The 15462-nt window shown below is 37.7% G+C and overlaps 1 pseudogene; it reads right to left on the reverse strand.

The window, feature by feature from the left end:
- Positions 1–9236: 9236 nt before the first annotated feature.
- The window catches only part of LOC133785072 (protein PHOSPHATE-INDUCED 1-like), a 35302-nt pseudogene continuing 29076 nt past the window's right edge, over positions 9237–15462 (reverse strand).

The following is a 15462-nucleotide window of genomic DNA, read 5'->3' on the forward strand; positions in this document are numbered from 1 at the left end:
AAAGAGAAACAACATTGTTAGCGTTATGTATGCGAAACAACATAGAAAATAGCGTTATTAGTGTTATGTACGCGACACAACGTAGGAGTTTCTTATTTCCTATTGTTTGTACGTCCTTAATTGACTTTTAGCCCATCCCCATACTTTCCCCTTTCAGGTAGGCATTAGGTTCCTATTTTACACGCATGGTGAGCTGGGAGTTTCCATGGTCATAATTATGTATTTTGCGGGAAGCCAGTGGATGGGAACGATCTAGAAATGCCATAGAATAATGATTTTTCTAGTTTGTTTTATTTTAAAATTCAGTGGGATTGTTTTTATTTTCTAAAAACTTCATAAAGACATTTAATTTTTTTTTAATACATGGGCCCATATTGCATCATTTTAATAAGGTCCCACTGAACTTTTGAACTATTATTGGCATTTTTCCTTAATAATTATCAAAATGGTATTTTTAAAAAGTTAGACAAGATAGGGCATTTACAAATGGTATCAGGGCCAGGTCGTTCATTTTCAAGGAAACCCATTTCATACATACTAAAACTAGGAAAGTCTCATCTCAATGTGTCGTAAGTATATCTCCTACTTGTTTTCTTTCCTTTACATTCTTTTAAGTTTTAGTACTATGGTTGCAGACCTTTTACTCACTAAAAGAAATTGACCCTATAGCGACGACTTCTATTGTGACGACATCATTGTCGTCGCAATAGAACACATAAAACCACGAATTTTGGATTTTTTTATTTTTTATTAAAGATCGATAGGGAGGACATATCATCGCAATAAATGTCGTCACTTTCGCTTCACAATACCTTGCCCTATACCGACAATATGTCGTCGCTATAGGTCTCTAAATTTTTTGGAGGGAATATACAACGCAAAAATTATTTATTATTTATTATTAATTTTATTTTTTCTCAAATAAGCTATAGTGACGACATTTTTCGTCGCTGTAGATGTCTGAAAAAAATAGTGGGAAACTTTTTCCCCAAAAAATTTAGCACTGAAAATTAAATTTTGGAAACTCTCTATTGCAACGACATGTCGTTACTATAGGCTATTTTCATTAATGAAAACTGTGTGTTTCATCTAATGAGACGGCATTTATTTGCTCTATTGCGACAACATAGTGCTATGCCTCAAGTAATTAGAACATCTAGAAAGAAACTTCTCGAAGGGATTCGTGGGAGCTAAAGGATTCGTATAGACTAGATAAATGACAAAGACCAAAGGATTTCAGTCCTCCGAAAGACTTCTGCTGCATGTGAGCACATCGAGTGGATGGTTAACAAAAGCAGAGCACTTATTTGGTCAATCGAGATGTACCGGGTATTAAGGGCAGCGTCAACCATGTTTCCCGGGGCCTTTTTCAACTTGACAGTGATGTGGGACAGGTGCTTTGCAATGGCATCGTGGAGGCTAGCAGGTTCAGGTTCTTCATACATAAATTCTTAGATCTGTACGAGTTTCTTTGTATGGAATTAGTCTTAATGTCTAACAAGGAAGGTAATTTGGTGGAACGAAACGAACTAGTAACAAATCTCATGGGAGAGATGGCACGTAATTTGTAGTAGGGACATGAAGAGGGCCCACACCCCGGACTACTTCCATATCACGGAAGAGATGCTGAACTACGACTCTAGAGACGAGCCGACAATGGAGGATTAGGATTTAGTCCTCATTAAATCCCTACACTTTTTATTGAATAAATGGGATTGTTATGTTTATTACTATTATAAGCTGGATTTTGAGATATTTTAAAACATTTTAAGGCCGTAATTATTTTCATAATATATATTTTTTTGCAAATTCTAAATGTGTGTTAATGACAATAACTATGCATATTAAAATCGTGGCGATATCAATTAAGAATATATGCAAATTCTTTCTCTTAGGTTGGTTTCTTTTGTTCCTTAAAACTTCACTATGTCTCCTGGAGGAGCTATACGGGGGAGAGGCGCAAGGGCTGGTAGAGAAAGAGGAAGAGGCCGTGGTAGAGTCGCGCCTGCCAACCCAAATGCTAAAGAAATCATTGAAATACAAGTACTTTTGGTACAACCAGCTTTACCAGATTTCGATTTGGCTGTAGAAGTGGCATGATTGAGAGACCAATTGAGACAAAGGGAAGAGGAGCTGGCCCAAGCCCAACAAGTACCACCAGCAAAACTTGAACCACCAACACAGCAAATGCCTCAAGGACAACAAGTGCCCCCAACATAACAGGAGCCTTACAAACCACAAGCGCCACCAGTTTATCCACAAGCATGAATTGGTTATGGGTTCAAACACATGTATGAACTGTTTAGGTAGCAATCCCCTCCGAACATTGAAGGGAAGCCAAACGCTATGATAGTTAAGGATTAGGTAAGGTCAATTGAGGCCATCTTTGAGCGGATAGAGCTTAATGACCAACAGAGGGTCTCTTATACTGCTCACCTCCTAAAGATGGATCCTAGAATTTTGTGGGACGTGGTTAAGCAGACATGAACATTGAACACCATGACCTAGCCTGACTTTGCACAAATCTTTTGCAAAAATGTTCTACGGGATTGCAATGCTAGCAACAAGAGTTGATGAGTTTGTGACATTGACAAAAACTTGATAGACCGGCAAGGTTTGCACCTGTAATAGTCCCAACAAAGGTCATGAGAGTTCAAGGGTTTATAAGGGGACTAAATTCTACGATTGATAGGGATGTAAAGATGACTAGTATGGAGCTAGTTAGCTATGCTGAAATTCTGGACAAAGCTTTAGACACTGAGTTTATGGAGGACTGAATATGGAAGGACGGTGCAACAAGGAGAGAGGCTAATAAGAATAAAGCCTTGCAAGAGAGTAATAATAGGAAGGCCCAAGAGGGTCTAAATAGTGGCACTGACAAAAGGCCCAAGGTCACAACACCCATTAGTAATAAAAAAAAACCACAACAACAACCACCAGAATCGCAGGTACGTGTTCCCCAATTGCCCCAAGTGGTTTGGCAAGCATACAGGAGAATGTCAAGCAGGCTCAAACAAGTGCTTCAAGTGTGGTCAAGGAGGTCACCTGAAGAAAGATTGCCAATAGTGGAGGGTAGGAGTTCAACAAGGAATCAATGGTAATCTAGTTCCAGCTAGAGTCTTTACATTGATGCAAGGAGAGGCAGTCAGCAGTAACACGGTTGTCACAACTCAAATTTCTATTTCTGGTGGGATGTGTAGAGTCCTTATTGATTCTAGAGATACTCATTCTTATGTCGCTTTGAAAATAATTGATAAATTGGATTTTCCTTGTAAACTGTTTGGGAACAATTTTAGCACAATGTTACCATTATGTGAGGTTATGTTGTCATTTAGGTAGTTACAATTAGTTTCTATAGTAATTGAGGGCGGGGAGTGTCAAGTAAACCTTATAGAAATAGATATACCAGACTATGATGTGATTCTTGGCATGGACTTAACTAAAATCGGTGCAACTATAGAATGTAGAAGGAAGACAGTAGTTTTTAAACCAAATGAAGGTGAATCCTTTTCTTTTAAGGAAGAACTGATGGGATTTCAAATACCTATCATTTTGGCATTGAAAGCTCGTAATATGATGCAACATGGATCTTCAGCATACTTAGCAAGTGTTTTTGATAAGTCTAGAGAAACAGAATTGAAGCAAGAAAATGTTCACATAGTTTGTGAATTCTCAGAAGTGTTTCCCGAGGATCTACCAAGACTACCCTCGGAACACCAATCGCAAAAGGATCGAGTTCGGTCCAAGGGTTGTAAGATGTGCATTTGTGGGTTATGCCCAAAATAACAAAGCTTATAGATTATTAGACTTGGATTTTAATGTGATAATTGGATCAAGAGAGATTAAGTTCTTCGAGAAAATGTCATGTGATGACAACAAGTTAATAGAACCAACTCAAATTAGATAGCCTTAAGAGGAGACTCCTTAAATGGTTGGCGAGCAAACTCAATTTCCTAGAAGGAGCCAAAGGCTCAAAGACTTGGGATCAAGTGAGAAGTGTTCTCAAATTGAGACATTATACAATGTTGGAGGTAATAATGAGGAAGTCCCTTGGAAATTTCCAATAGAACATAAAATATAGGATAATCCCAAAACTTATAAAGAAGCAATGTCTTCAAGGTACTCCTCTTTCTGGAAGGAGGCAATTAATAATGAAATATATTCAATTATGTCTAACCACACTTGGGAATTGGTTGACCTTCCAAAGGGATATGAATCAATTGGGAGTAAATGGGTATTTTGAATGAAATACCATACCGATGGCACCATACAAACCCTTAAGGCTAGGCTAGTAGCCAAATGATTCAAACAAAAGAAGGGAATAAAGTACTTTGACACAGCACTAGTAGCAAGAACTACTTCTATAAGATTGCTATTTATCTTATCATCTATATATATCCTTTATGTTCACCAAATGGATGTCAAAACAACATTCCTAAATGGGGATCTCGAGGAGGAGGTCTACATGGAACAACCAAAGGGTTTTGTTCTTCAAGGAATGAACATAAAGTGTGTAGACTTGCCATATCATTATATGATTTGAAACAAGCTCCAAAATAATGGCATGAGAAGTTTGATAAAGTCATTGTTTCAAATGTATTTAGACACAACATTCCAGACAAGTGCTTATACTCTAAGACTTGTGATGACTATTGTTGGAGGAGAGTGAGATAACACCGCCTCAAAATTTAAAATCTACACAAAAAATGGATTGAGAGAGACTAAATAAATATTGATAAAGATTATGCAAACCCAAGTTGGTGAATGATCTTTTTAAACCTTGATGAACCTTCAACACCCTTGTAGAACCACCACTTTGAGCAAATCCATAGAACAAAGCAAAACCACAAATCTATGGCTTATACACTTTTCGTAACACTATCCTAATACTCTATTTCCTAGACACCATGGATGCTTGAGGCATTTTCTAGGAGGAAATGATGATTGATATTGAACAAGCCTTAAACTCACAAAGTCAATTACTTTATTTATGAGTTCTTGGAGAAAACTTGAGATTCTTGGAGATGGAGAGAGAGAGGCTAGAGAGAGATTTGAGAGAGTGATCAACTCTTACAAAACTCTATTTTTACCCTTATATAGAGTAAGCATCATCATTAAGTCTAACAAATAGGATTAGACTTGTAAAACACGTCATTTAGAGAAATTTACGTAACTTGTACGGACTCCACTAGGCGATGCGTCACCTGCATGCATGCGATGTATCGCCTGCCAGGCGATACGTTACCTACATGTAGGCTAAGCATCAAGCGATTCTACACCACTTGGGTGCCAACATGTAGCCTACGTTGCCTATATGTGGTTAGTAAACTTTGTATGTTTGCTAGCAATCCAAGTATCAAGCATTGGAAAGCCATTGAGAGAATTCTTGTTAACTTCAAGAGTACCAAAGAATATAGCCTTCACTATACAAAGTTTCAAGGATACTTGAAGGATATTTTGACGCTAGTTGGATATCGGGAGTGAGAGATAATCTCTCCACTATCGTTGGGTGTTTACTCTTTGAGGAGGTGTGTTGACTTCCTTTTCCGCTATCAACTAAATCCGAGAGTTTAAAGAAAATAATGGAACAGAACACAAGGATTTTACGTGGTTTAGGATATAAAAGAGTCATTTTCCACGAGTCTCTAGTATTTCGTGAGCTTAAAGCTTATTTGAGCAAGCTTCAATGGTGGTTCTTAAGCAGCGTAGATATTGCACTTAGTCAAAGAGTTTTTCTCTCTAAAAATTCGAACCCTCTACAAGGAGAAACCCCAACACTATTTATAGAGGTTGGCTTCATTACTATTAATCATCTATCATTAATACATAATTCCCCAATTTTAGGGTATTAATCTTCAATTAATACAAAAAGGGTTGCACTAAAAAAAGACTATGGCCCAGGCGGATTGCACGTGGCCCATTGCAGAATGCTGAATACCAACTTTATGGGGAACATGTCTCTGATTGTCAAGGTGCGACGTTATGGGAAATGTCATTTGTCGTGGGTATGAACTCGACACCACTAATCAAGGCTCACCAAAAGTTGTCAGATGATCTTCTGGTGGCCCATACCTACAGTGACTGACACCTGGCAACTACTCTAGGTCCGAGGACCAGAATCTTAGATCTGGGAGATGGGCGAATCAAGATAGCTTCTCAGGACGTGGTCTCATATGAAGACATCATAGCCTCGAGGACTGACCTAGGGGAGTGGCCTCAGTTGGAGACATCTATGACTTGGAGATTGGCTCAGGGCGTGTTCGGGACATGGCCTCACCTGGACACATCCACAACTTGGTTGGTTTGGGTTTCCTGGAAGAGTTCACACTCCGAGAACCTCATGACTTGTCTTGTCATTAATTACTCCTAACTGCAACGTGTCTGATGGTGAAAACACGGAGAACAAGGTGCAATATTATGAGGCTCCAAGAAGAAAACTTGTATACCACGCTCAACATGGAAGCAGAGTTTGTAGCTCTAATGGAAACCGACAAAGAGGCCACCTCTCTTAGAGATCTCATGTTGGATATCCCTTTTACCACGTATATGATATCAATAATTTCAATACAATGTGATAGTCAATCAACACTTGCTAAAGCATATAATAGTGTGTATAATTGAAAGTCTAGACATATTAGTCTAAGACATAAATATGTGAGACAATTGATTCAAGATGGAGTCATATCGATCTTATATGTTAAGACAAGTGTGAACTTAGAGGATCCATTTGCAAAACCTCTTGTGAAGAGGTTAGTAAGTTCCACTTCGAAAGGGATGAGACTAAAAATCCTAGAACAATAGATTAACCAATGATGGAAACTTAACTTCGAACTTGTGAACATCAAGGGAAAGAGTTCAATGGGTAAGGACAAGTCATTGATAAGTGAATGGTTTTAACACTAAGACTTATTGTGAGTTCCATCCGAGATTGTTCATGTTGGTTGCTACCGAGAAAGGGTTAAGTCTAGGGATTTTACTGAAGTTTAATTGAGTGCAACAAGAATCTCTAAAGGTAGCAAAGATGCTATAAGAGCTTCACCCATGTGAACTTAGAGGCAGTGCCATCTCTCATGGGAGTTGGAGTTTCCTATTGGAAGGTTCATGAAGGGATTAGCACGTGGCCATATGAGTGCTAAGCGAGAAAGTGAGAAAACAAATGATGTAGTGGATGTGTGTGAGGTGTGACCCATTTTATCATTAGGAATACTTGGTTCAAGCTTTTAAGCTACCAATGAGTTCAATAAGCCTTTGTGGTATTTTCACTAAGGTAAAGTTCAAGTCGAAAGACACTTTACTTTACGCACAAAAACTGTTTGAGCTAGAGGTTGAGGCATGTATTTAACCGATTGGGAGAGTGTTATGATTGATTAAATACAAAGCATAAGTCTTGTTATACAACATAGGTATAAAACACTTGGTGAATTTTACATAATGAAGATGTGAAATTTGAGTTTCAATTGTAGGCACTTAAAATTTGTGTTTTTGTGTCAAAGTGATACATGGAGGTATCTAAGGATCCTCGAAAATTTTGGAAGCATTTGGAGCAATTTTAGGCCCGTTGGAGGGGTCACAAGTCAAAGGGGGAGGCGATGGAATGCCTCTTAGGAGGCGTTCCATCGCTTGGATGAAAAAGGGCTCAAAAGCCCTAGTGGTGGCCTATCTCATACAAGTAGGCAACGTGTCACCTGACGTGTCCGTACAGACACGTGTTTTAAGCTCCAAATGATGAGATCTTTAGCTCTAATCTTATTGGTTAGACCTAGTGATGGTGCCTCCACTATAAAAGGGTCCTAATAGAGTTTTGGATGACTTGATCACTCTCTCAAATCTCTCTCTAACCCCTCTATCTCTCTCTAGCTTTCAAGAATCTCTAGTATTCTTCAAGAAACTCATAAAGAAAGTGCTTGACTTTGTGAGTTTAAGACTTGTTCAATCCCAATTCCATTTTCCTCATAGAAACGGCCTCAAGCATCAATGGTGGCAAGGAAATAGGGAATTAGGACAATGATATGAATCGTGTATAAGCCTTTGGTTGTGTTTTTTGAATTGAACAAGGAAAAGTTCGAAGTGTTGGTTCTCCAAGGGTTTTGAATGTTCATAAAAGAAGAAGAAGATTGTTCTACAACTAGGGTTTGCATCATCATTCTCAATCTTTCTTTGGTCTCGGTCAAGCATTATTGTGTGTAGATTCTAGATATTGTGGTGTAATCTCACTCTCCCCCAATAGCTATCTCATTGGATTGGATGATCATTATTATTTTATGAAAAGATAGAGAGGATTCTTAATAGGCTGTGATAGGTGTGATTCTATCTTTCATGAATCTTTATTTAATGTATGGGTATGTACGTGAACTTGGATCTCACATTGGTTAATTTTTTATTGTAACTCTTCCACAGCACACTCTGATTTACATAATCTTACCAGGATATAAATATAGGGTTTAGTGCATCATTATTTTCCATGCTGACATATGTGCACGTTTATACACAAAACTCTATCAATTTGTATTTCCTCACACTTATGAAACACAGTTGAATCTGGTGCATCTCATCGTGACTTTGGGATTTATACATTAAATAAAAGTGTCTAAGTAGATGTAGATCATTACCAATCCATGTGGTCGAACCACTATAAATCTTTAATGTTCTTATTTATTTAGTTCACTTCTCTATTCAATTATCATTTTTCATGACTCAGTGTCGTTGGCCAAATCCTTGGCAACAAATGCAACTAGGAAGAATGTAAAAAATAATATATATTTGTGATGCCCTATATAACCAAGATCGTTAAACTGTGCATTTAAAATAGTGTAGGACTTGCTAATCAAGTCGTTTGAACAATAATATGTTCCTAAAGTCAACTATCGAGTTAGGGTTAAACAATTTTGATCATAACCAGTTAATTTCCATTAAAATAGATGTTTGGTACATGGGATCCCAAAAACAGGGTTTAAGAGACAATTTACAACTCTCAAAAAGTTTTATACAACCAAAAGCCACTCTAATGGAAAATCACAAATTTTAAGGCTCTGTACCTGTACTTTCCCTCAGTCGTGGTGGACGAGCAGCTGACAATGTACACCTCACCCCTAGAGCTCTCTAACTCATGGTTGGCCCAACTTCCCTTTGCCTTTACCTACACCATGTAGCACCCGTGAGCCAAGGCCCAGCAAGAAAACCATAACAGCGAGCACATAAAGCAACAGTTAAATATAATCAATCTTAACTCAACCAATTCAATCAGCTAACAGAATTCAAATATAAAACCAAACAGTGATAAACACTTCTTCTCAAATACATATCAAAGTCAATTACGCAAATGCTTAGGGTTGGCATGCTTAGGGCGAGCCCTCTGTTTATCTGACTGACCCCGGCTCGATTAGGCCAAGTTATGTTCAGTATGCTTATCATCAGCCCCAGCACCCTTAGGTCGTTCATTCTCAGATGTCGTATCAATTATACAATCACAAAGTACATGTATTCAATTATTGGGAGCCACAGTCCCATTCACAACCACAAGAGTTCAGTCTTCTTACCTCGAATCCCGAGCGAAGGACACAGAATTGTCTCGAGCACGATCCTCAGTCTTGAGCCTCAGCGATAAACCTAGTCACAGTATCAATGGGTAACCATCATTTCAAAACCTAACTAAACATTTAGGAAAAATAGCTAGCCTTTGAGACCTCGATTTCTACTAAACCGAGTAGTAGAAATCGCTCTGAGCACTTAGGAATGGATTCCCGAGCCTCCCCGAGCTTTAAACCCCATTTTCTCTTAATTATCCATTTAGGGCCGCAACTTGCACTTGAAGGCTGCAGCCCACCCATTGGATAGAGGCTCAATCCCCCCTGATGGGGGACACGAGCCGCGACTTGCCCTCCTCTGAGTCGCGGCACGCCTGACAAATAGAGGCCCCCCAGCCTCAAAAACTCATGCGGACTGTAGCGCCTGAAGAACAGTGCCGCGACCTGAGCCCCTAAACCCAGAAAAACTAGTTATACTCAGCATTTTTCCATTAACCTATCCTCAAATTTCCATCCCCAACTAGCAGTCAAACTCCAATTCTAACCTAGAATCCCCATCCATATATCCCAGCCATCACTACTAACCTATAACCATTTTCTTGCTCTATTTCCTACCCAAAATCAGCTATCAAATTAACACTCATGCAAACTCAACCCTTTAACTTATTCTCAACATAATTAAAGAATCTAACTTGATTTCTTAACTCAAATTGCAGCCTAGCTTCCCTAGCAATATACTTGAATGATCACAGCTTAATCCCTTAGATTCCCTGGTTCAATTCTTCAATTCATCTAGAATTTCCTCAAGCATAAGACAGAGAGAGAGAGAGAGACTCATGAGTTAGAGGGGTGAGAGAGAGCTGAGAGTTTCCTTAATGCTCCTGATCATTCCCTATTCTTCTAAGTATATCCTAACCTAACAAATGACTATTTTGCCCTCTAAGCCTATTAGTACTCTAAGGCTTCTAAAGGGTAAAACAGTCATTTCCCCCGATTCTCGCTAATTCGTCAAATATTCTTGCTATTAACCAATTAACCCGATCACATATAATTAATTACCTAATATTTATTCGTTACTCAATAAATCCCAAAATATTCCCTAAATTCCCAAAAATACCCCCAGGCTCCCCTGAATTGGGTATTTAAACCCCGTTGCGACGATTTCGCTAATCCGCTCACTAGGACCGTCTTGAGCCATATCCTGCAAATATATCCACATAATAATGTGGTCTCAACCATATATCACATAAAATCACATTTATGCCCTTAACGGGCCAAAATTACAAATATGCCCTTAAAAGCCATAAAATGCCCACATGCATATCTAATACTCATTAACATGCATATAGTATATTCATATAATCATATTAATAATGCATGCCACATAGTCACGCATTTAACCAATTAAACATACATATATCCAATTATGCCCTCCTGACACGCTAACCAAGGAACTAAGCCCTATTAGCAATTTTGGGTCGTTACAACTATTTCCTCCTATTGAGAATTTCATCCTCAAAATTTACCTGAACAACTCAGGATACAGATCTAGCATAACTGACTCAAGCTCCTAGGTCACTTCCTCGACTTTACTATTCCTCCATAACACTTTGAATAGAGGAATTGTCTTGTTCCGTAGAACCTTGTCTTTCCTGTCCAGGACCTGAACCAGTCGCTCATCATATGACATATCTGGATGCAATTCCAAATCCTCATACTTCAACACATAGAATGTGGAATATGTCGTGAACTCCTAATAGCGATGGTGGTAGTGCCAACCTGTAGGCCACTAGCCCGATCCTCACCAGAATCTCAAAAGGTCCTATGAATCTAGGGCTCAGATTTCCCTTTTTCCCAAACCTCCTCACCCCTCGCATTGTTGACACTCGCAGGAACACGTGGTCCCCCACCTGGAACTCCACGTCCCTACGCTTAGGATCAGCGTAGCTTTTCTGGCTACTCTGCGAAGCGAGCATTCGAGCTCGGATCTTCTCAATAGCATCACTAGTCTTCTGAAACAATTCCAGTCCCAAATATTGTTGATTTTTATAGATCAAATTAGAGATAATACGCAGCGGAACAATAATCAAAATTGTTAATTTAACCCCACAAGATTTCTAGACCTACTTCTTCACATACATATATATATTGAATCAAAGAGATGAATAGAAAATTACCTCAAGTCCTTCCTTGCTGCTATCTTTTTGTACGGCAAAAATCCTTGAGATCTCACACCAAGATCTTCCAAAAATGTTCGCAACACACAAAGAACGAGTGTGGACTCGCTATACAAAACAATAGGCAAAATCTATTTATTAGATATTCTCAACACATGAGATCTGATAAAGTTTGGACCTAAGTTTGTGAAGAACAGTGACCAATGCTTGTATCACTGTTCTATTTCTCTCAGGGAGATTTCACGATATGTTTTCTATCACTGAAAAGTATCGCTCTGAAAAATTGATCTCCTATATTTAATATAGGCTATTTAGGGTTTTTACCCCCTGAACTATTACATATGCATTATTGTGCCCCCCAAATTTTTCAGGCAGTTAAAACATCCCCCTGGTCTATTCACAGTCATGTAAATTAGGACTTCCATCCAATTTTGTTCATTTTTTCTAACGGGAGGATGATGTGGCCTTTTTTTTACATAATTTGGGATGACACGTGGGACTCTAAAGTGTTCAAAAAGAATTAAATAATTAATTAACAATCCCTCTCTAAATATAAATTTATATATATACATATATATATTTTTGGAAGCAAGTACTTCCTTCCATTGCCGCCGTGAGCATTGTAACTGGCACAAGTCGTGGGGTCAACCAAGAGATCACCGGCGTATCCAGGGTAGGCCCCCTTCCCAAAAGTACCGGGACAAGCCGAACCCGCCTCTAGTGGAGCCTCCTTTGGCCCTTGGAAGTACCCATTTCCGAACGGGTTCGTTGCGGTTCCAGCCAAAAGGCTAGCCAGGTTGATGATCACTCCGTTAAGACCCACATCATTGTTTGGAGCAATCAGTGGCTGTGCTTGTTGTCCGTAAATGGGCTGGTGGAACGGCCATGCGCATTGACCTAGGCGCTGGGTCTCCGAGTTTTTCGACCCAGATGTAAGCGAACTTGGAGCTCTTTATATTTCCTCTCAATTTGTTGTCGGCAACGTCAGCAGCAGTCAAAACAACATTGATGGCGTCCTTTTGACCGCCCTTGGAGGCCAGGCGCATGATGTGTTTACTGGTCAACGTTTTTCCGAGAGAGTAGGTCTCGTCGATGAACTTGGCTCCTAATGAGACGGAGAGGGATGAAGGTTTCTTGGAGTTGGAGTTGGCAAGGCGCTGGTAGGTTTCGATGGTCTTCCACCACATGTTGACTGATGGTTGATCTGCGTTGGGTTTGGAAGAAGATGGAGAAGTAAGGGAGGTAATGAAGTTAGAGATAATGGCTCGTTGGGATGGCTTGAAGTTTCCGTACCATATCAGGTTAATGGAAATTTTTCCAAAGAGAAGAGGGCCATTGTGGTACTGGAAAGGAAGTGGCTCCTGGGTTTTGTCGGACTCACCGAAAAGAATCCCACGTGTTATCCCAAATTATGTAAAAAAAAAGGCCACATCATCCTCCCGTTACAAAAAATGAACGGAATTGGACGGAAGTCCTAATTTACATGACTTTGAATAGATCCGGGGGATTTTTTAACTGCCTGAAAAATTCGGGGGGCACGATAATGCATATGTAATAGTTCGAGGGGTAAAAAACCTAAATAGCCTTTAATATATCCAATATATTAAAAATAAAATATTAGTTATTTAAAACAATTTAAAAATAACTAATCAGTTATTAGATTTTGTTTAAATAAAAATATTTTAATCATATTACAATATCTCATTATTTATTTAATATTTAAATAACTAAAATTGTGGAACAAAGAGACTTTTAGAAGCTTCTTGTGCGTGTAGCACAGTGACTGTGCACTGTGCTACACGTGTACCACATGCCAAGGAAGGGATGTGATTTTTCCCAATTTTTATTATTATTTAAATACCAAAAAATCCAAAAAATAAATTTATTATATTTTTGTTAAATCAAATAATTAATTAATCCTCAATTAATTAATTACACATAATTATACAATAATTATGTTTAGTGCATAGAAAAATATTTACTTATCAAATAAGTCATTTTGCCTATTTTTGTATTTATCTTTGTCAGTGTTTGTTTGAGCCATTTCGGGGACCATGGACCTATAACATTAAGCTCCAATAAATTAAAACTAAATAATTAAACTCTTTAATTATAATAGTTAATTTATTAATTATGATATTTCTCCACTATAAATTCATAATTGAACTCTTTATGTTATAGATATACTTTTACAGAAATCTTATTTTAAGTTGTCCATTGATATAACCATCTTTCAATAGTTCAACCCTCTAATTAATTAGTTCACAAATTAGAATGGAAGAATTACCATTTTACCTTTCTAATTTACTTCTTATTCCTTAAGTACCATTAATTCACTAGTGAATAATTAATCTATAATCTAATTATAGATTTAAGCTTAAAATCATTCAGTTCCAAAATTAACCCTTAAGGGAACCAATATACGATATGTTAGGAAAGATTAGACTCCATATTGTTGATACATGTTCCCAGCCATCCATGATATTAAATCTCAAAAAGAAAAGTCATTAGCCTCATTCTATGAAGAGACCTTAACAAATGAATCAAAAGATTTAATAAACATGAACAGGAGTTCATGAACACACAGGATTTAGGTTGATCTATAAATGATCATCAGTTATGATATGTAATGACCCAACTACTCTAGACTTATGGACCATTGATGAAAACTTAAGCATAGACACTAATCCCGAATGATACTTACAAGTGAAATAACCATACTTTATTTAAAACTTGTAAAAACAAATGTTAAACTTACATAAACTCAAAGCAGGATATGGGATCCCATTGTTTTAAAAACAAACATAACTTAATTGTAATGAAAAGAGATTACATAAATAGGTGCGGAAAAATACGCATAAACCATAAATAAAGACTACATCCTCAAAACCAAAATTCTCGACTCCTTGAATCCATTCCGCCTCAATACACATTCCCCAAGCATCCTTGAACCTTTCCCGCCACTATAGCTATTTTCCTGCATATATAAACATAAAAGGACTGAGCCTAATGCCCAACAAGGAAAATCTAACATATAGCCATATACATAAAAATTCATAGTGCACATAAAACATACTATAACACTTATGTCACATACATACTATAATGGCCATTATTACTTGGGGTCCCATAAACTAAACAAGTCATATGCCCATTAGATTAGTGGGGTCTTGCTAGCTAAGCAAGTCATATGCCCATAATCTTTTTGGGGTTTGTTAGTTGTATAGGTCATATGCCCAAGTCTACAATCATACTTAACATAACATATTGCATAACATAAAATCATAAGATAACATATAAAAGCATTTAACACATAAATCCTATCCTATTTTCCTTACCAAAATAATCGGGATATGAGGACTGATTCGGGACCTTGGACCACTCCTAAAAACCATTTATAATATTGTAAGTATTTTGAAGAAAAGGGATGAAAGTGAAAAAGGGACTATGCTATCAAAATATACTTACCAAAAACCATAACTGATGATCATTTATAGATCAACCTAAATCCTGAGTGTTCATGAACTCATGTTCATGTTTATTAAATCTTTTGATTCATTCGTTAAGGTCTCTTCATATAATGAGGCTAATGACTTTTGTTTTGGAGATTTAATATCATGAATGGCTGGGAACATGTATCAACAATACATAAGCTAATCTTTCCTAACAGATCGTATATTAGTTCCCTTAAGGGTTAATTCTGGAACTGAATGATTTTGAGCTCAAATCTATAATTAGATTATAGATTAATTATTCACTAG

This window comes from Humulus lupulus, chromosome 6, assembly GCF_963169125.1.
Source record: "Humulus lupulus chromosome 6, drHumLupu1.1, whole genome shotgun sequence".
NCBI classification, from domain to species: domain Eukaryota; kingdom Viridiplantae; phylum Streptophyta; class Magnoliopsida; order Rosales; family Cannabaceae; genus Humulus; species Humulus lupulus.